Here is a 15304-nt window from a genome sequence, read left to right as displayed (position 1 = left end):
CCTGGTGGGCTGCAGTCCATTGGGTTGCTAGAGTCGGACATGACTGAGCGACTTCCCTTTCACTTTTCACTTTCATGCATTGGAGAAGGAAATGGAAACCCACTCCAGTGTTCTTGTCTGGAGAATCCCAGGGACGGGGAAGCCTGGTGGGCTGCCGTCTATGGGGTCCCACAGAGTTGGACACGACTGAAGTGACTTAGCAGCAGCAGCAGCAGGAAGGGCTAAATGGCAACCCACTCCAGTGTTCTTGCCTGGAGAATCCCAGGGGCTGCGGAGCCTGGTGGGCTGCCATCTATGTGGTTGCACAGAGTCGGACACGACAAGCGACTTAGTAGCAACAGCAGCAGCAGGAAGGGCTAAAGGTGGCCAAGGGACTCTTGAAGATAAAATGATTGGAGTAGTCACTTCATGAAATATCAAGACCAAGAAGTGTTTTGTTTAATAGGTGTAGTAATTATGTCAGTGTAGTTGGAAGCAGGGATAGGCAAAAAGGCAGTGGAGAGTAACGGAGAGTCCAAATACAGAACCTCCTACCACTTCCCACACTCCCTTTATATTTTCCCATTGCCCTTGGCTACTGTGTGCAATGCCATATGCATTCATTTCTTAATTTAGGGAGCACGTTTGTGCCTCCTGCTCTAGGTCAGTGCCTCTCCTGCCCTAAGATCCAGCTTTGCCTTATGCCTTACATTGCATTCCCTCATGTTGTGGGTTGAAGAGTGTCCTACAACAATTTATATGTTGAAGTCCTAGCCCCCAGTACCTCAGAATGGAATCTTACTTGGAAATCATAGTTATTCTTTCGATATATTTTTCAAGCACAAGTGCTTTTTGTTACCAGGTGCCATAGTCCTCATCCGTTAAGAATAATCTGCTTCTCCCTGCCCTTCCATAGGATATGTCTAAGAGTTTTTTTTTCTTGATTAATAGACTTAATTTTATTTTGGAGCAATTTTAGGTTTATAGAGAGATGTGCAGAAAGTATAGACAACTCCCATAAATCTTTATTTTGATGTATAGGATCTGTAGTGATATCCCTTCTTTGATATTAGTAATTTGTGTTCTCTCTCTTAGTTAGCTTGGCTAGAGGCTTATCAGTGTTACTAATTTTTTCAAAGAACCAGCTTTTGATTTTGTCAATTTTTGCTGTTTTCCTATTTTCAATTTCATTTATTTCTGCTCTAAATCTTAATTCTTTTTTTTCTTTCTAGTACCAAAAAGCACTTTTTTTTTAGTTTAGCATTCTTTTTTTTCCTTAAACACCAAAAACATTTTGTTTTGGGGTATAGCCAATTAACAATGTTGTGATAGTTTCGGGTGAATAGTGTAATTCTTATTATTTCTTTTCTTTTGCTTACTTTGTGCTTAATTTGCTCTTCTTTCTCTAGTTTTCTAAGGTAGGAATTTAGATACTGATTTTAGATCTTTCTTTTCTTCTAAGTATACATTCAATGATGTAAAATTTCTTCTAAGTACTCCTTTTGCTGCTTCCCACAAATTTTGATAAATTATGTTTTCATTTTCATTTAGTTCAAAATATTTAAAAATTTCTCTTGAGAGTTCTTCTTTGACCCATGTATTACTTATTATTTTGACCGTGTATTATTTAGAAGTGTTTTGTTTAATATCCACATATTTTGAAAATTTCTAGTTATCTTTCTGTTATTGATTTCTAGATTAATTCTGTTGTATCTGAGAGCAAATGTATGATTCCTGTTTTAAAAATTTTGTTAAGAGGTGTTTTATGGCCTAGAATGTGGTTTATTTAGCGAATGTTCTATGTGAGCTTGAGAGAAATGGAAATGGAGAAATGGAGAGATGGATGAGAGATGGAGAGATAGATCATGTTTCTCATTTTCCTCTTTTTGAAGATCCAGTGTTGTTAAGATGCTAATGTCTCCTTTATTGTTCGAGTTATTCAACATAACCGCAGTTGAAATCCCGGGAAGAATTTTGTGGAAATTGACAAGATGAATCTAAAATGTGTGTGGAAACAAAAAAACCTTAAACAGCCCAAGATAAGATTGAAGAAGACAAAAGGTAGAGGATTTCAGTGATCTTATTTCAAGACTTAATATAAAGCTATAGTAATTAAAAGTGTAATGCTGGTGTAAGGATACACAGACTTATGAAATAAAAATGATTCCATAAATAGACCAATTTATATTGGTTACTTGTTTTATGATGAAGGTGCCTTGCAATACAATGAAGAAAAAGAAGGGCTTTTCAGTAAGTGATCCTGAGATTATTGGGTATCCACATAGGAAAAAATATATTCTTGACCCTTACCTAATACCATACACAAAATTTAATCCAAATAATTCATAGACTTATTCTTCAAGAATGGATGTGAGAGTTGGACTGTGAAGAAGGCTGAACACTGAAGAATTGATGCTTTTGAACTGTGGTGTTGGAGAAGACTCTTGAGAGTCCCTTGGACTGCAAGGAGATCCAACCAGTCCATTGTGAAGGAGATCAGCCCTGGGATTTCTTTGGAAGGAATGATGCTAAAGCTGAAACTCCAGTACTTTGGCTACCTCATGCGAAGAGTTGACTCATTGGAAAAGACTCTGATGCTGGGAGGGATTGGGGGCAGGAGGAGAAGGGGACAACAGAGGATGAGATGGCTGGATGGCATCACTGACTCAATGGACGTGAGCCTGGGTGAACTCCGGGAGTTGTGATGGACAGGGAGGCCTGGCGTGCTGCAATTCATGGGGTCGCAAAGAGTCGGACACGACTGAGCGACTCATCTGATTTGATTCTTCAAGAATAAGGGAAAATAAAGACTTTCTGGGACAAGTGAAAATGGACAAAATTTGTCACCAGTAGACCTTCCTGGCAATAAATGTTAAAGCAGTTCTTTAAAAAGAAGGAAAGCAGTGTAAGTCAGAAACTTGAATCTACATAAAGAAAGGAAGATCATCAAAAGAGGATTAAGTGAAGATAAAAAACTTCTGACCTGGTAAAATTTAGTTATTCTAAGAGTTTGTAGCTACCTTACAATTTTCTATGTTTGTGTTATCTGCGAATAAGGAAATTTTTACTTTTTCCCTTCTCATCCAGATGGCTCTAACTTGTTTTTACTGCCTTACGCACTGGGTGGAGCCTCCGGTACAATGTTGAAATGGAAGTGCTGAGAGAAAACATCTTTGTCTTGTTGCCAGACATTCTTGTCTCATTCCTGATTTTCAGGGCAAAGGAGTCAGTCTTTCATCATCAAATATAATATTATTAGTAGATTTTTACATAAATACCTTTTGTTAGTTTGAAAAACTTCCCTTTTTTTCAAGTTTTATTAGAATTTTTAAAAGTCAGGAAAAGTACTGAGTGTTATATACTTTTAAGCCCTTATTGAGATAATCAATAACCTTTCCATTTACACCTGACCCTTGCATAACATAGGGATTTAAGGACGCCAGCCCTAACCCTAATTTTCTGTGAGGTTGAAAATCCATGAATAGATAATTTATAGTCAGCCCGTCTGTGTACAGGGTTACTCTATATCTACTGTTCCTGCATATTGGAGGATTCAACCAGTTGCAGATTGTGCTGTACTGTAGTATTTCTACTGAAAAAAATCTGAGTATAAGTGGACCCCAGCAGTTCAAACCTGTGTTTGAGGGTCAACCTGTATTCTCTTAATGTAATTAATTTCACTGATTTATGAAAAATATACCAACCTTACATACTTGGGATAAGTCTCACCTGGCTACAGTTTGGCATATATAAATAAATAATAAATAATGGGTTTGATTTGTTAATATTTTGATAAGGATTTTTTTTTTTATGTCTTTTCTCTTGAGGGATACAGGTCTACAAGTCTTTTCTTGTAATGTCTTTGTCAAGTTTTGGTATCAGTGTCCTGTTAGTTCATAAAACAAGTTGGGAATTGTTCCTTCTTCCTCTAAACAATTGTGTAAGAATGGTTTACTTTTTCATCAAATATTAATAGAGTTTACCAGTGATAGCATCTGGGCCTAGAGTTTCTTCGGGACTGAAAGTTATGTTTACTTTTGTGTCAGTTTAGGAAAATAATTCATCCATTTCTTCAAAGTTTTATAGTTATTCAGAATAATTATATTTAATAATTTTAATTATTTATAATAATCTTGTATCCTTTTAAAAAATCAGCAGGGATCTATAGTGATTTCCTCTCTTTTCTGATATAGATAATATATATTTTCTTTCTTTACCAGTCTTGCTAGTGTTTTATTAATTTTATTAATATTTTCAAAGAATTACCATTGGATATGTTATTGTCCCTATTTTATATTTGTCTTCTATTTTATTGATTTTTGTTGTTGTTGTTATTGTTCTTATATTTCTTCCCTTGTTTCTAATTTCTTGGCCATAACTGTTAATTTTATTTTGACTTCTTGAGATGAAAACTTAGATCTTATTTAAAATCTTTTTTCCCCTAATGAGCATTTAAACTGTCAATTTCCCTCTTAAACACTGCTTTAGCTGTCTCCCACAAATTCTTATACATTGTTGTTCATTATTGTTTGGCTAAAAAATATTTTCCAATTTCCATTATGACTTCCTCTCTCAGTTCTTTAGTTATCTTTCTGTTACTGATTTCTGGCTTAAATCTTCTGTGGTCAGTGAACATTTTTATGTGGATTTCAAACTTTCAAATGTGTTGAGACTTGCTATATGTTTGCATACATAGTATTTTGTAAATACTTAAGTATACTCGAGAAGAGTGTGTTCTAGAGTAGTTGAACATAGTATTTCACAAATATCATTTCAATCAAATTGGTTGATAGTTTTTATTATATGGCAGACTTTTTAAAAAATGCATTCTGGTTTAATCAGCACCATGACTCTTACGAGGTAGTGTTAGCATCCATCTTATGGATGAGATGCCTGGCTTGTCCTTGGCAGAGGAGGTGACCTGGGTGTGTCTATAAAAGGACCATAGATATTAAAGTTGGCCCTACCCTTTACTCTCATACAGATAGCATGACAGGAGAGAAATGGCTGCCTGTTTCCTAGGAAGGACTTATCACTGTCTGGAATTTAACTCCCTTGACTTTGTTTCTGCAGCCTTTTAATGTCTTAAAATATGATATTTGTTTTTGTTTCTATTTTTTTCTATTTGTTGTGCCAGGAGCCTGCTCCTACTATTTACAACCTAACCTAACACTAAATAGTGTATAAAGTTTCCCTGTAGCCTTTTATGGTGAAAATATATAAAGGTGAATTAGGAAAAAAATATCTACCCACTGGCAGAAATAGATGAAAAAAGGCTTGTATGTAGTAACTTGGGCTTTGGATGGGAGGAAAAATATCAATGTGTCTGCCTTCTAGGTGTTTACTTTAGGTTCAATTTCCTGGTTACCAGATCTGTCTTATCTTTAGCTGTCTTTCTCAGCTGAGAAAATAATATAAAAATTGGTCTAAGCTTTTGATACTTCTGCCTGGTACATTCAAATGCCAAAACACTTGGAAGAAATTCTCCAAGAAGAACTCGCACTAAAGATGAGTTCCTAAAAAGAGATAGAACTCATATGGAGACAATCTACTATGAGTGACAAAAGTCAGGAATATAGAACAGTAAGAAATTGAGATAATTGAACCACACTCTGAAAAACATAAACATGTTTGCAGTGGTCAAAGACACAATAAGATCAGATCAGATCAGTCGCTCAGTAGTGTCCGACTCTTTGCGACCCCGTGAATTGCAGCAGGCCAGGCCTCCCTGTCCATCACCAACTCCCGGAGTTCACCCAGACTCACGTCCATCAAGTCAGTGATGCCATCCAGCCATCTCATCCTCTGTCGTCCCCTTCTCCTCCTGCCCCCAATCCCTCCCAGCATCAGAGTCTTTTCCAGTGAGTCAACTCTTCGCATGAGGTGGCCCAAGTACTGGAGTTTCAGCTTTAGCATCATTCCTTCCAAAGAAATCCCAGGGCTGATCTCCTTCAGAATGGACTGGTTGGATCTCCTTGCAGTCCAAGGGACTCTCAAGAGTGTTCTCCAACACCACAGTTCAAAAGCATCAATTCTTCGGCGCTCAGCCTTCTTCACAGTCCAAATCTCACATCCATACATGACCACAGGAAAAACCATAGCCTTGACTAGATGGACCTTTGTTGGCAAAGTAATGTCTCTGCTTTTGAATATGCTGTCTAGGTTGGTCATAACTTTCCTTCCAAGGAATAAGCGTCTTTTAATTTCATGGCTGCAGTCACCATCTGTAGTGATTTTGGAGCCCAGAAAAATAAAGTCTGACACTGTTTCCACTGTTTCCCCATCTAGTTCCCATGAAATGGTGGGACCGGATGCCATGATCTTCGTTTTCTGAATGTTGAGCTTTAAGCCAACTTTTTCACTCTCCACTTTCACTTTCATCAAGAGGCTTTTGAGTTCCTCTTCACTTTAGAAGGGATTAAAATCCTAGAAAAGAATGCACTGTTAGGGAAAGACCAGGCCAGTTTTATAGACCCAAATAGAACTTTTAGAAAAGGAAGAGAAGTGACTGAATAGCTAGCTAGAGATCACTGACAAGAAACCTGGTGGCTAAATCTAGGGTAGATCTCAGAAAGCAGTAAAAATTGATATAGATGGGGATGAAAGAAGATAAGAGCAAGGTGGAAGAAAGACAGCTAACATGTAACCAAGGATGCCAGAAAGAAAGAAAAGAGAAAATGCAAAACAGATAAAGTTTGAAAAGGTAGTGTTTGAAAAAGTTTCCAAGTTGATTAAAATTGTGAATCTTTATATTTAAGAAACATAATGAAATAAACAGAATAAATAAAATTAGACACCAAGACACAGAAGTAAACATGAATGCCAGAGACAACACACATACACGGTCTTAAATGCAATTGGAGATGTGATAGGAGAAATTTTCACTTTGAGGTATGGGGAAGTCATTCTGGCCTATTTGTGATTTAACTTAAACTTTATGCTAACCAGAACAGCTTTTTTATGGCCTATCAGGTATATGCTATTAATCTGATTTAACCGTTAAAGCAAAGAATGCGTTAAAAAAATAAAAATGGAGTAACTGTGGTTCAGGAATCCAGAAGGGAGCTGGGTGGCCATTGTGGATGTGATTTCACCCACATTCTGCATCACTGAGAACCTGAATTCTATGAACTGTATCAGACTCAAGGACACCACCAACTATTCTCAAAACAATATCTGCTAAGCAGCCAGCATCTGTAGTCTCAAAGTCTCTTCTCATAACTATGCAGCCATTTTGCACCCCAGCCAATCCTTGCCTAACAAGCACCCTATTTTTTTTTACCAGTGATAATTATAAGTCTTGACCAACAACTTATGTAATTTTGTGGGTTTTGCCTTTATAATCCTCCCCTTTTATAGTCCGGGGAACACAATTCCAGTGCTTCTTGAATCTGTGTCTCCTGGGCTAAAGTTCTCAGTTTGGCTCAAATAAAACTCTTTTCTATTCCTGTTATAGTTTGGCTTATTGGTTATTTCTGTAAACAGAAGGAAGACATTTACCTAGAAAAACAATATTTAGACCAAAAACAGCAATAATAGAATCCAGAAATCAATGGAATCATATTTTAATTATTAAAACAAAGTAATTGTCATTAGAAAGTATACAAAATAAACTGTCATCTAAAAATAAGAGTAAAAAAACTGAAGAAATATGATTTATCACTCATAGAGTGTTTAAAAATACTTGAGCATGTCCTACAGGAGGAAGGAAATTGAACCCAGAAGGGAAGAGTGAGATGCAGTAAACAATGGTAAAGAATGTAATGAGCAAATATGAGTGTTAACTTAGATTACCAGGTAAGCATTGACTTCATAAAATAATAGTAATAATGACAAATTTGTAAGGTATAAAAGATAAAGTTGGAATAAAATACTATGTAACAAAATGGGGTGAATTATAAATTCTTTTAAGGTTTTTGTACTTAGGATAAGGATGAGAGCTATCATGTTTGACTTCAAGCCTCAAAAAAAACAAAACAAAACCAAAAAAAACCACGTTAACAAGTACAATAGAAATAGGATCCAATGACAGAAGAATAAAGAAAATATACAACTATACAAATGGCGAATAATTGCTTATTGTACTGAATCAAGAGATCCTCGGCATTGTTATCCGTTGGGGATATGCAAATCCAAGACTCCATGAGATGATTGTGATCAAATAAATAATAAGTGTTGTGGAGAAATCAGAACCCTCATATACTACTAGTGGGAATGTAAAATGGATCATTTACCTTGAAAAACAGCCTGGCAGTTCCTCAAAAAGTTAAACATAGAAGCACTCTTTGATCTAGCAATTTTACTCCCACGGTTATGCCCAATTAGTTTGCTGTGGTGGCTTAGAGGATAAAGCCTCTGCCCACAGTTCGGGAGACCTGGGTTCGATCCCTGGGTAGGGAATATCCCCTGGAAAAGGAAATGGCAACCCACTCCAGTACTCTTGCCTGGAAAATCCCATGGATGGAGGAGACTGATAGGCTATAGTCCATGGGGTCGCAAAGAGTCGGACACAACTGAGCGACTTCACTTCACCTCTTCATGCCCAAAGGATTGAAAGCATATGTTTATACAAAAACTTGTACCTAAGTATTCATAGCAACATTATTCATAATTGGCAAAGGTGGAAACAATCCCCATGATTATCACTTGATGAGTGGATAAACAAAATGAAGTACATCCTTACAATGGGATAATACTTGGCCATAAGAAGGAATGAAAGATTGCTACATGCTCCAATATGGATGGGCCTTTAAAAAAAGTATGTATGCTAACTGAAAGAAACCAATCACAAAAGCCATACAGCAATATATTGAGATTTGAAGGAGGCCTAATTTATCATTCCCTTCTCCCTCTCATAGCCCCCGAAGAATAATCTTACTTAGAATTTGAGAACACTCCGTGGAAAATAAAAGAACTCAGAAACTGCTGAGCCTCAGAGTTTCAATTTCCTTTCCCAAACTCATTAAGTAGGTAAGTCATTCTTTCCCCTTGGGGAGGAGTGAGTGATGGAGACTGGAGAAAGATGCCAGATATGGTTCTCCTATACTTTTTCTTCCTTTTTCTTCTTGGCAACCTTTGTCAACATTGCATGGTACATTCATTCATTCATTCATTCATTCCCCAGATGATTATTAAGCACCCACCATAGGGAAAATGCAAAGTGAAAAATGTAAAGATTGGGCTGCAGCTTTAGGGAGCTAGCATTTTGTTTGGGGGGATGACAACATTAAATATTTCAACAGTTAAACAGCAGTCAGCGCCTTTCAGTACTGGATGTTCCAAAGCTCAGTCCTGCAATTCTTGACTTCAATTTCCACTCACTCACTTGTTGACCTCATATCTCAGACTGAAATAATGCCAAGGACTCCAGCCTCAACCTTTCTCTTGAACTCTGGTCTAGTCTGTCTATTTTTTAAAAATGAATATTTAAAAGCCATGTTAAATATATCTGTAAAATCAATCTCTGATCTCCCTCCCTCCACCTCTCCCCAACCAAATCTACTCACGTCTCAGTTTTCCCAGGAGCTGGTATCGCCATTGCTCAAAAAACTTGAGGTTTTGTCTTTTCATGAAACACATCTAATCCACCTGAAAATCCTGCTAGTTTTACCTTCAAAATATGTCTAGAATTTTATGCTATTTCATTATCTCCACCACTGTCATCCTGGTCAAGGTCACCATCATTTCTTGCCTGGATGATTATAATAATCTTCTAACTCCCGCTTCTGCCTTGACCCCTAAGGTCTGTTTCCAACAGGGCAGCTAGAGTGAGTCCTAAAGGTTAAGTCAGGTTGGTCAGATCACGTAAACCCTCTAGTGATTCTTTTTTGGGCTTAAAGGAGCATCCAGAGTGCTTCAGTAGCGTCCAGTGCCCTCTGTGATCTGGCCCCTGCTCCCTCTCTGACTTCCTCTCTGCCTATTCTTGCTCATGTCCATTTCCTTCCCTTCACATTGGATTCCACATTGCTCCTCAACCTGCTGAGCACACTCCTGCCTTATGGCTTTTGCATTTTGTTCCATTTGAGCAGGCAGCCACCTTCAGATACCAGCATGGTTTCCTCTCTTGCTTCTTAAGGATTTCCATTCAAAACTGAGAGAGACTACCCTTAACGTTCCCCACATCCCTCATTAAAATCTGATGTAATTTCATTACTTATGTGTTTATTGAGAACGAATGCTTCAGGAGGGCAACAGCTGTTTTATTCCCCATGTTTCTAACTAGTGCCTTATGTCAGCTTCTGGTATATAAATGCTCAGTGTGTATTGTTGAATGAATGAATCATTTCATATCTGTCCAAGGCATCAAAAAAGAAATGTTGCAAGGCATTGCATACCTCATTGCCAAATAAGTAATATGTACATTTTGGTGATATTCAGTTCAGTTCAGTTCAGTTCAGTCGCTCAGTCATGTCTGACTCTTTGCGACCCCATGAATCGCAGCACACCAGGCCTCCCTGTCCATCACCAACTCCCAGAATTCACTCAGACTCACGTCCATTGAGTCAGTGATGCCATCCAGCCATCTCATCCTCTGTTGTCCCCTCCTCCTCCTGCCCCCAATCCCTCCCAGCATCAGAGTCTTTTCCAATGAGTCAACTCTTTGCATGAGGTGGCCAAAGTACTGGAGTTTCAGCTTTAGCATCATTCCTTCCAAAGAAATCCCAGGGCTGATTTCCTTCAGAATGGACTGGTTGGATTTCCTTGCCGTCCAAGGGACTCTCAAGAGTCTTCTCCAACACCACAGTTCGAAAGCGTCAATTCTTTGGTGCTCAGCTTTCTTCACAGTCCAACTCTCACATCCATACATGACCACAGGAAAAACCATAGCCTTGACTAGATGGACCTTTGTTGGCAAAGTAATGTCTCTGCTTTTGAATATGCTATCTAGGTTGGACATAACTTTTCTTCCAAGGAGTAAGTGTCTTTTAATTTCATGGCTGCAGTCATGGAAAATAGAAGGGTAAACAGTGGAAACAGTGTCAGACTTTATTTTTTTGGTGATATTATTATATATAAATTAATGATTCATATCTTCTATATTAATATTATGACATGATTAAATGTAATATTATATATTAATACTATATATTAATGTATATTATTTTCAAATTTTTCCCATTGTAAGCTACTATGAGATATTAGTTCCTTGTGCTATACAGTAGGACTTTGTTGTTTATTTTATATAAAGTAATGCGTATCTGTTACTCCCAAGCTTCTAATTTATCCCTCCTCCTCTTTCCCCTTTGGTAACCTTGAGTTTATTTTCTATGTTGTGAGTGTTTATGCTTTGCACTCAGTATGTCAGCAAATTTGGAAAACTCAGCAGTGGCCACATGACAGTTCAAAAGTGATAATTCTTTGGCACTCAGCCAAAGTTTTCATTCCAATCCCAAAGGCAATGCCAAAGAATGCTCAAACTACTGCACAATTGCACTCATCTCACACACTAGTAAAGTAATGCTCAAAATTCTCCAAGCCAGGCTTCAACAGTACATGAACCGTGAACTTCCAGATGTTCAAGCTGGCTTTAGAAAAGGCAGAGGAACCAGAGATCAAGTTGCCAACATCCGCTGGATCATGGAAAAAGCAAGAGAGTTCCAGAAGAACATCTATTTCTGCTTTCTTGACTATACCAAAGCCTTTGACTGTGTGGATCACAACAAACTGTGGACAATTCTGAAAGACATGGGAATACCAGACCACCTGACCTGCCTCTTGAGAAATTTGTATGCAGGTCAGGAAGCAACAGTTAGAACTGGACGTGGAACAACAGACTGGTTCCAAATAGAGAAAGGAGTACATCAAGGCTGTGTATTGTCACCCTGCTTATTTAACTTATATGCAGAGTACATGAGAAACACTGGACTGGATGAAGCACAAGCTGGAATCAAGATTGCCGGGAGAAATGTTAATAACCTCAGATACGCAGATGACACCACCCTTATGGCAGAAAGTGAAGAAGAACTAAAAAGCCTCTTGATGAAAGTGAAAGAAGAGAGTGGAAAAAGTTGGCTTAAAGCTCAACATTCAGAAAAGGAAGATCATGGCATCTGGTCCCATCACTTCATGGGAAAGAGATGGGGAAACAGTAGAAACAGTGACAGAGTTTATTTTGGGGGGCTCCAAAATCACTGTAGATGGTGACTGCAGCCATGAAATTAAAAGACGCTCACTCCTTGGAAGAAAAGCTATGACCAACCTAGACAAGCATATTAAAAAGCAGAGACATTACTTTGCCAAAAAAGGTCCATCTAGTTAAAGCTATGATTTTTTTCAGTAGTCAAGTATGGATGTGAGAGTTGAGATGTAAAGAAAGTGCCAAAGAAGCACTTTGAAGCCAAAGAAGCCAATTCTTTGGCTGAGTGCCAAAGAATTATCACTTTTGAACTGTGTTGTTGGAGAAGACTCTTGGGAGTCCCTTGGACTGCAAGGAGATCCAGTCAGTCCATTCTAAAGGAAATCAGTCCTGAATATCCATTGGAAGGATTGATGGTGAAGCTGAAACTCCAATACTTTGGCCACCTGATGCGAAGAACTGAATCATTTGAAAAGACCCTGATATTGGAAAAGATTGAAGGCGGGAGGAGAAGGGGATGACAGAGGATGAGATGGTTGGATGGCATCACAGATTCAGTGGACATGAGTTTGAGTAAACTCTGGGAGTTGGTGATGGACAGGAAGGCCTGGTGTGCTGCAGTCCATGGGATTGCAGAGTCAGACACGACAGCAAATAAACTGACCTGAACTGAGTGTTTATGCTTTGTAATTAAGTTCATTTGTATAATTGTTATAGATTCCACATATAAGTGATATGATATTTGTCTTTCTTTTTCTAACTTAATTCACTTAATATGATAATCTCTAGGTCCATCCATGTTGCTGCTAATTGCCTATTATTTTTATTGTTATTACCATTCTAATAATTATATGCAACAGTCATCTGTTCATTATTATATATAACAGGCAAGATTGATGTCCTATTATTTTATTTAGGTTAATAACAAAACCTGACATGAGTAATGGGTAAAACATGAGGAAATGGGACAATTGAAAGGAAGAGAGTGGGAGTTAAACTTTCCTTCCTATATGACTTACATCATTTAAAAAAAGTTATTTCATTACTGTGTTTCCTATTCTAGTTAGTATATTCAATTCATATAGCACAGAAATTTCCTAAGCCAAATCTATGTTTTCCAGTTGACATACAAAAAAGCAATTTCTTATGAGAAAAAACATTTTGGTCATACACGTGGTACACTGGAAATTGATTAGGGTTGATTAATCTGTCCTGCAAAAATCTTTACAGAATTGAGTGAAAATATTCTTTACAGAAATTCTTTACAGAAATGAGTGAAAATATTTTAACAACTTCTGCTTCTTGGAATTACTTGCCAATATTATCTTATTTTACCTGGCACCTCCTCTTTCTATACAATGAATTATATTTTCATGACCACAGTTAGTATCCGTTCGAATTTTCTGTTAACAATGTGCTTAATTATGGAGGGCTTTTGGCATAAAAGCACTACTGATTTGGTTGTAGTTCCTACTTAAGTGTTTTCTTAAATTTCTTCACATGGTTACACAATGTAAAGCAAGGAACATTTCCTGTGATAGAGAACCCAAGCAACAAAAACAAATATGTCCATTCAACACATTTATTCAAAGCTATGAGCCAAACATATTGTGAGGAACTGGACATTCAAAGAATGAATAAGACCCTCCTGCAAGGAGCTGTGTTACAAAACTGACTCAGTGACTGGAGTGTACATTACTGATTTCAAATTATGACCTTTTTTCACGGTCATGGATGTTATTTGTAGGAATAGTTCTGGAAGCACAGGTTTTCTGCATTCTTATGTAGTGACTTAAAGCAGCTGACTTGCCCAAGGACTGAAGAATACCCTAGAATATCCCTGAGATCACCATCTGTTTTTTTTAATATATTTGCAATAATATGTTTTGTTTTTTGCTAGTGAAGCAGTAGTCTGGTTTGGTTTTACCCTATGAGATGGAAGCGTCTTCAGGATGATGCAGTATAGGGTGGGGTATTTGGCAGTTTCAAGACTGTCTGGGACTCAGGCTTTAGGTAACCATCTAGGGAACCATAAACAAGTGACTCTAGGTCTCGGTTTGTGAAAATAGCTCAGTCATGTCCAACTCTTTGCAACCCTATGGACTGTAGTCCACCAGGCTCCTCTGTCATGGGATTCTCTAGGCAAGAATACTGGAGTGGACGGCCATTCCCTTCTTCAGGGAATCTTCCCGAACCCGAGTCTCCTGCACTGCAGGCAGATTCTTTACCTTCTGAGCCCCCAGGGAAGACCCCTGGGTCTCAGTTTGCCCATTTTTAAAACAGGACAGCTGGATTGCATCAGCAAGTCTCAAAGTGAATATGCATACCAGTCACCTGGGATTTTGCTAAAATGCAGACTCCTATTCAGTAGGTTGGGGGTGGGGCCTGAGACTCTGCATTTCTAACAGGCTCTCAGGTAGTGAAGGCCCCTGCTGCTGGACCATGGTCCACACTCTGAGTGGTTAGGGTGAGAGTAGCAATATCCAATTCAAAGATAAGGTGAGCTATATATGTAATTTTAAATGTCTAGAAGCACATTCGAAAGGTAAAAATAAATAGGTGAGATTAATTTTAATGACATTTTATTTAATCTTACCTAATCAAAACTATCTTTCAGTTCAGTTCAGTCTCTCAGTTGTGTCTGACTCTGCGACCCCATGAATTGCAGTACGCCAGGCCTCCCTGTCCATCACCAACTCCCGGAGTCCACTGAGACTCACGTCCATCGAGTCAGTGATGCCGTCCAGCCATCTCATCCTCTGTCATCCCCTTCTCCTGCCCCCAATCCCTCCCAGCATCAGAGTCTTTTCCAATGAGTCAACTCTTCGCATGAGGTGGCCAAAGTACTGGAGTTTCAGCTTTAGCATCATTCCTTCCAAAGAAATCCCAGGGCTGATCTCCTTCAGAATGGACTGGTTGGATCTCCTTGCAGTCCAAGGGACTCTCAAGAGTCTTCTCCAACACCATAGTTCAAAAGCATCAATTCTTTGGTGCTCAGCTTTCTTCACAGTCCAACTCTCACATCCATACATGACCACTGGAAAAACCATAGCCTTGACTAGACGGACCTTTGTTGGCAAAGTAATGTCTCTGCTTTTGAACATGCTATCTAGGTTTACATGTCATCAATATAAACATCATGAACGGAATATTTTACATTCTTTTTTCAACATTAAGTCTTTGATATCTGGTGTGTATTTTACTTACGGCACATCTCAGTTTGGACTAGCCACATGTTAGGTGCTCAAT

The sequence above is a fragment of the Bos taurus genome, chromosome 6, assembly GCF_002263795.3.
Source record: "Bos taurus isolate L1 Dominette 01449 registration number 42190680 breed Hereford chromosome 6, ARS-UCD2.0, whole genome shotgun sequence".
Classification (NCBI taxonomy): Eukaryota; Metazoa; Chordata; class Mammalia; order Artiodactyla; family Bovidae; genus Bos; species Bos taurus.
The sequence above is the reverse complement of the archived record's forward strand: the minus strand, read 5'-3'. Positions refer to the sequence as shown.